This window comes from Lissotriton vulgaris, unplaced genomic scaffold (assembly GCF_964263255.1).
Source record: "Lissotriton vulgaris unplaced genomic scaffold, aLisVul1.2 SCAFFOLD_4253, whole genome shotgun sequence".
NCBI lineage: Eukaryota > Metazoa > Chordata > Amphibia > Caudata > Salamandridae > Lissotriton > Lissotriton vulgaris.
Window position 1 is genome coordinate 162,573 of NW_028249562.1, and position 8,100 is coordinate 170,672.

Here is an 8,100-nt window from a genome sequence, read left to right on the forward strand (position 1 = left end):
GCTTATGTATAGTATTTAAGCCATTTCCGGTCTGCTAGTACCAAAATCGTCATGATACGATGATATTTATGACACGAGTGCAGAGCTTCGGAACCACACAATAGCAGAGTCCAGAATTTTAAGTACCACATTATGTTGTTCAATAGCATGGTGTTCCAGGTTTTTCTATGTGTTATGTTGTTATGGTTTTATATTGTGTTATGTTACTGGGCTGTGATACGGCATACCATTGCTGATTTAAAGAGCGCTGCAGGCAGATAGAGGTCTACTTAAGTGCACTAAGACACACGAGGGAAGGGGGTGGGCACAAGAATGTTTATACAGCCACTCCCTTGCGTAGGTGAAGGGCACCATCCGTCAGTTTTCCAGCTGCATCGCCTCAGTATTTGTAGGCAGTACCAGATCCTCTGAGGCATATTTCCACCTGAGCAGGAAGTGAATTCACAACCTCTTTGCATTCTTCCTCTTTGGGGGTTCTGTATTTCTCTTCTCAGCGAGAGGTGGTGGGAAAGCGTTACTTCTATTGGGATGGTTACAGTGTCTGGCAGCCCCCAGTTGCGCAGGCTGCTTTCCAAATGAGGCTTGGTAGGAGGTCGGCTCAGCCTGACCTGTTTCCTCTCTCCTGATATCCTGCTTCCAGTTGGGTATAGGACCTTGACCAGCTCCGGCACAGCAGCTAGATCGGACCCTCGTACAGATGATTGCTCTGGCTCGGCTCTTCTTGGTCGGATCCTCAACACGAAAATGAGCCCGACCTCAATGTGGCTTCCGTCTGCCACCCACGCTCTGCCCTCAGGTGCCAAACATTAAAGACAAAGCAGTGACCTTGATGGAAAACGTGCAAAAGAAAGTCATACATATTTAGTGGTGCTTCTCTGGTCTATCTTCTATGTTCTCTGTAAGAATGTGGGTATGACTGGGTATCCCAATGCACTGTAAGGTCATCATTTGCTATGTTTCAAAAGTTAATACATTTGAATATACAATGAAAAATATGTTGTATAATGCACCACTTTTGCCATTTAAAAAAACATTATTGGGGGAGAACCACCCCTCACCCCCCAAGCCCACTTGCAAAAGTCTGGCTGGCTTGCTACGTACCATAGAGAGACTGGTCTGACAAAATACATCAGGGCTGCTTTGGGTTCCCAGTCCGGCCCTGGCCTAAGAGCTACTGACTGGGTCCTGAGCATGGGGGGCCCCCTCCATGTGCTTTGCAGGGGGGCCCCCCTCAAGTTTCGTTACGCCACTGCTGCTGCTGATCACACAAACCAACAGATAGGAAGTAATATAAAGCATTGTTTAGACACTGCAAATAATTAGTTTTTAAAGTATTGTGTACAGTAGTAGGCTCCCTTCACATATTATTTGATCAACTTTTGTTAACGAAAATCAACACCAAACAGTTGTGGCTAAGTCGAAAATTCTGTTAGTGCTCCCTTTTCGTGAGCGTTTTTGGTTAAATGGCGTTAATCCTGGGAAGGGATGCATAGGTTCCTTTGAATACAACAGTTACCATGCAAACGTGATGAGAAACACAACACAAACTTCTCCGCCTTGCTCCCTTATTTTGTTATTTTTATGTAGCGCTGGCTTAACCCGTAGGTATCAGAGCGCTTTACATACACAAAGTAAACAGCAGAAGGACATTACATTACATAAAAGGTCTAGGTAAGTTGACATTGGTCCTGAAAGTATTTGTTTAGGAGAGCGAGTTTCAGGTCCCTTTTGAAACAGGAGAAGGAGGGGTTGCATCTGAGGACTCCAGGGAGAGCGTTCCATATCCTGGGAGCGTTGCCAGAAAACGGTGGGTGTTAGGTGTTTTTTTTTCATTTTCGGAGGAATAAGAAGGAGAGAGTTGGAGCTTCTCAGCGTTCTGGATTGACCTGTTCTTATCAGTTTGTTATTTAGGTAGTTGGCGTCAGGAGAGTGAAGGGTTTTGTATGTGATGCAGGCCAGTTTATAGATACATCTCCCTTCCATGGGAAGCCAATTGAGGCAGTTGAGAGCTGGAGTGATGTGTTCAAATCTTTTTACTCCAGGTACGAGTCGAGCGGCCATGTTCAGCACGGCCCTTAGTGGGGCTAGGTGAGCTTTTGGAGTCCCTGTAAGGATGGCGTTCCCGTAGTCGATTTTAGAGAGAACTAGGGATTGGACTACTGTCTTGAGGTCATCGTGGGGTAGAAAAGGTTTCAATTTCTTGAGGTGTTTTTAGAGAGAAAAGAGCACTTTTTGCAGAGTTTTTGATGTGGGCCTCCATTGATAAGTTCTTGTCAAGGGTGATGCCTAGAGACTTAACTGAGTCGGATAGGGTAAGGGGGCAGTTTAGGGAAATCAATATTCTTGAGCCATTCTTGGATTGGACGATGGTTACTTTTTGGAGAGAATAGGATTAGTTCTGTTTTGTCTGGGTTGAGCTTTAAGTGGTAACAAAGAACCAAGATTGGATCTTGGTTAGGGAGGTTTTTTTTTTTATTGTCCTCATACATGCCATCCAGCTTGATAACTCTAGATGGGGTCCCTCTGTGCCTTCCACATAAACAAAAAAGGAAAAAAAAAAGAAAAAAAAACGATGGCGCCCTGGGTATGTCTATGTCTGGCAAACAGAGTTCACCCAGAGGAAGGGCTGCCTCCTGGTCCCACTCCCGTTCTCTTGACTAAACAAGAGGCAAGTTGCTAGGGAGGACCGGACAACAAACCTCTGGCATAATCATAGGACTGGTGTTTATTTTGTCCTCCAAATCTCCAAATCTGCCCATACCTTTTCGCAACTAGATCCATCACAGGCCATGTCAGACTGGCCTATCATAATAATGTTTCTAAGGCAATCCTTTAATGTAGGTGGGACCTCTGATTTCCATGCCCTACAGATCTCCCTCCTGGCAATAGTTATTACATAGAATAGCAGTTTTGCGGCGGGTGAGCTTATACAATGATCCGATGAAAGTCCGAAGAAGACCAGAGTAGTAGAAAGTTCAATTGGTCTTAATAGAACCTCCTCCAGGAAGCCATATACCCTGGCCCAGTATATAGCAATCTTTGGACACCCCATCAACATGTGTTGATCATCCGCAGCCTGATCTTTACATCTGGGGCAATAGTATAACTTTGTACTCATCTTGGACAGTTTTCTCGGCGTCCAATACACTCTGTAGGTGGTATACAAATGATTCCTCCTGAGATTCGCTGGCTTAATCACTGTCTGAGACATCGTGTAGGAATCGCACCAGATTTTCCGAATTTCCTCCCCATTTTCTGTAAGGACCGGGCCCCAAAGTTTCTCCAGCTCGGAGTCCAAACAAGCTCCTGCTTCTATAAAAGCTTTATACCAGAAGGAGACCTCCCGTTTCCATGAGCCTACTCTGGATATAGAATCAGGAAACAGAGTGTCCTCTTCATTACCCCATGATTGTGTTGCCCACCAACCAGAAAGCTGATAAAACTTAAACCTCGTTAAAGACCTATTTGTAAGATTAGAAAGGGACTCCCAGCTCATAAGCTGTGAACTTTTTCCCCACAGTCTAATCCCTGCTAGTTTAAGTGGCTGGTACAATTGATCTAACAAACAATCAGGTGTCTCGGGGGAATCCCAAATCGGGGCCTGTAAGGTGTAATATGGAATCCCAAATATTCTCCTAATATGTCCCCAATTCTTAAGAACAGTCAACAGTATCTTCATTCGGACCTTCTTGTAAAATTTGGGATCACCAAACTTATAAAGAAAGAATTCCTGTCCTTGTGGTATATCATATAACATAGCCCTGAATAACAAACCCTGCGAAGATAAATCTAGTTTATTTGCCAGAAGTCTAAAATTCTTAAAATGAAAGGCATAACAGTAGAGGAGTAGGTCAGGTAAAGCTAAACCTCCAATCTTCAGCCCTCTCCTTAACTTCTTCCACTCTATCCTGGGTGTTTTTGTTGCCCATATAAAAGAGACAATCTTCCCTTGAAGGCTGGCAATATCTTTAGCGTTGAAGGATAATGGTATTGTGTTATACAGAAAAGTTATTTTCGGAAGTATCGTCATTTTTATAAGGTTAACTCTACCATAAATATTCAATGGTAGGCTCCCCCATTTTAGTAATAGCTTGCAGACTTCCTTCGATACTTTCTGCCAACTAATCTTTGGTATGTCCATCAATTTCTGGGTTATATGTATCCCTAGATATCTCATCTGGTCTTTAGCTCCCTGTATAATATTTATATTATTCCACCCCATTACCTCAGTTTTTTCCTTATTAATCCCGTATCCTGATATTTTGCCAAATTCCTCGGCTAGTTCAAATAGCCGTGGCATTGCCAAAATATGATTTGAGGTATAAAGAAGGAGATCATCTGCATATAATGCTGTTTTAAGCTCCAAGTCGGCCAGATTGAAAGGTAAGATGCTATGATCCGTTCTCAGTGTGCACACGAAGGGTTTAATGTAAACATTTAACAAAAGAGGAGACAAAGGGCAGCTCTGCCGAGTGCCTCTGAATATGCTAAACCACCCTGTAAGGACACTGTTAACTAGAACTTTCGCCCTAGGGTTCAAGTACAAAGACTTAACGGCTCCTCTAATGTTTAATGGGAAGCCAAACTTATTCATAGTCTCCCATAAATGTTCCCAATTAAGTTTGAGTTTGAGTTTAAAAGTTCTTATATAGCGCTCTTACACCAGCGGTTTCATGGCGCTGTAACTGGCAGATCTCCACAAGGGACAAAGGAGGGAGGACAGGTGACAGGGGACTAAATAAAAATTTGCTGAAAAAATAAGTTTTAAGTTTCTTTCGAAACTGGAGATATGGGGTTAAGGATCTGAGCTCTAAGGGTAGTGAATTCCAGAGGGTTGGGGCAAGGGTCGCAAATTTTGATCCCCCCCACTTTTTCCGGCGAAACCGGGGGAGTGTCAGCAGAAATTGGGAAGAGGATCGGAGCTCCCTGGCTGGCAAGTAGGGGATAATCTCCGAGGAAATTAAAGCAGGGGCCGTGCCCAATCGAGCCTGGTAGGTGATGGTCGCAAGCTTGAATTGGACACGTTCCCGAACCGGGAGCCAATGTAAGATTTTCAGGAGGGGAGTGACATGTGAGGATTTGGGAAGGTTAAAGACCAACCGAGCCGCCTGGTTTTGAATCATCTGCAATCGCCTGAGGCTATATGCAGGTATACCTGCATATAGGGCGTTGCCGTAATCCAGGCGGGAGATGACCATCGCAAGGACGATCAGTTTCAAGGCCACAAAGGTGAAGAATCGAGAGACCTTGCGGATGGTGCGAAGAGAAAGAAAAGAAGAAGAAACCACAGAACTAACCTGGGAGTGAAGGGTAAGATGGGAGTTGAGTTTGATACCTAGGGTTTTGACAGAGGTAGAAGGGACCGGAGGGAGACCAAGAGAAGGAGGCCAAAAAAGTGAAGACCAGGGACTGGAGCAACCACCCGTCAACACCAGCTCGGTCTTATCGGGGTTGAGTTTCAGGTGGTTGAAATCCATCCAGTCCCTGATAAAAATCATAATAGACTGGAAATTAGAAATAGAGGCAGGAGAGGAAGACAGATTGAAAACAAGTTAGAGGTCATCCGCATAGTTATATACGGCGACCTCCATTTGTTCTAAAGAAAAAATAAGGGGAGAAATGTAAAGGTTAAACAGAAGAGGTGAGAGGGAGAAACCTTGGGGGACCCCGCACTGAACCTTCCGGAAGTCCGCGGAGAAGTCACCCAGGCGAACTGCCTGGGTGCGGTCCCTCAGGAAGGAGGATAACCATACCAGGGCCGTACCCCCGATCCCCGCCGCCGCGACACGGGAGAGTAAGATGGTGTGATCCACCGTGTCAAAGGCGGCAGAGAGATCGAGGAGGACCAGTGCCTGGGATTGATTGGTATCCCTCCCCTCCCTGAGGTTGTCAAGGACCGAAAGGACTACGGACTCCGTAGAGTGTGCGGGGCGAAAGCCAGCCTGACGGGAGGCCAATACCCCATTCTCTTCCACAAAGGTGCTCAGAGACCTGGTGACATGGCGCTCGAGCACCTTGGCCAAAAATGGTAGGAGAGAAATGGGGCGATAGTTGGCTGGGATCGAAGGGTCCGCGCCAGGTTTTTTTAAAATAGGTAAAATAATGGCTGATTTCAAAGGGTTGGGGACAACCCCCTGAGAAAGGGAGCTGTTGAGAAGGTGAAGGGGAGGATCAGGGCAAGAGGTGTAAATGTGACGAAGTATGTGAGCGGGACAGGTATCAAGGGGAGAGCCAGATTTTACAAGGGGGATTAATGATGTGAAGGATTCCTTGGTCAGGAGAGGGAGAGTATTTAGTTGTCCTTGCGGAGGAGGGCACTGAGGGTCAACAAAGGACGGGGAAGGTGAAGGGATATTGGCTTTGATAGCGGCGATTTTATCAATAAAGAAACTATTCAGAGAGTGACAAAGGGCCTGGGAGGGGGAGGGCTTAAGGGAGGTGCGATCTGAAAAGGCTAGGTTCTGAACAATCGAGAAAATTTCCCTTGATTGGTTCTCGGCTGTGAGGATCTTGGAGGAAAAATAGGCTGTTTTAGCGGCCAAGATAGCATTCTTATATTGAGCTAGTAGAGTAGTAAAATCAGCTCTTAGGATGGGACAATAGTTTCTCCTCCAGGCCCTCTCAGCACGGCGTACCGATAATTTGATGGTTTTAAGGTCATCGGTAAACCACAGATTGGCATCATTGTCCCGCTTGGAGGTCAATCGCTTCAAGGGGGCAATGGACTCGCTGGCTGAGGAGAGCCATTGTTCAATGATATTGACCTGAGCCAGGGTGGAAAGACTGTGTAAGGCGGGGTAGGAAGCACTTAAAAGGGCAGATAAGTTCGCCGGGTCAACTCTGCTCCAAGAGCGGACCCAGACATTTTTAGGAAGGGGGACCCTAGCTGTAGAACTAATAGGAAGAACAAAAGAAATCAGGTGGTGGTCGGACCAAGTGCAAGGAGAGATAAAAAGGGAGTCGACAGGGCAGTTCAAGGACCAAATCTGGTCCAAGATGTGCCCCTTGACGTGAGTTGGGGAGGATACATGGGAGACAAAATTAAGAGATAAAAGTGTGTCTGAGAACTCTCTCGAGGATAAACACTCTGCTGGGTCAGAGGGCCAGAAATTGAAATCGCCCAGTAGTAACACAGAAGAGTTATTAACAGAGAGGGTGGCTAGCACCTCCTGGAAATCAGGGAGAAAGCGTAGAGGTGACTGGGGAGGACGATAAACGAGAACACAGGTGAGAGGGGGGGATGTGGACATGGTACGGATAGCAAAATACTCGGTAGTGGCAATATCGGGGAGAGAGAGCAGTTGAAATGGAAGATCAGATCGGGCAATGACAGCTACGCCACCCCCCGTTCTGCCAGATGAACGATCCGCTCAAAAGGCGTAGTAAGGGGGGGGCAGAGTGGCTAGCAGAGTAGGTAGGGAGTCATCACAGAACCATGTCTCGGTTAAGAGGAGAAGATCCGGTGCGTGGAGATCTAACAGCACTGATAGTTCGTGAGAATGAGCCACCGCCGATCTGGTATTCAAATAATAAGCCTTGAGGGTCTTAACTGGAGCAGTGTTGGCAACCTCTATGGTGGGAGGAGCCGAAGTGGGAGAGGCAAATGAACAGGAACAGTGAGAAGCAGAGGATAAATCAAGCTGGGATATCCGTGAGTGTGTAGAGGAAGATAGAGCCCACGGACCCTGTAGCATGTGAAGCTGGGAAGAAGTGTAAGAAATAATTTGGGCAGGGTGATGTGCCCCTAGCCCCGGTCGGCCGTGGACGGGCGCAGACGGGCTTAACTTAGGCGCAACTTCGGCGCGCCTTCGTCGCGCCCGCTGCGCCCGCCCGCGCGCCGTCGGTAAGGGGAAGTGATTATATAGGGACACATGTGGGAGGAGTGTCGAATGGGGCGTGGCAGGGGGTGGAGGAGCCAGAGGACTGCACGCCCAGCCCAGACCCGCCCAAGGTGTAATGGCCGCCTGTTGGACTTCGCCCTTCCTGCTGGGTCATCCCTAAACTTTTTGCCTTTTTCCTGCTATATTTCCTCTGACCTGTTTTTGTTGGTTTAGGACTCTGGGCACTTTACCACTGCTGACCAGTGCTAAAGTGCATATG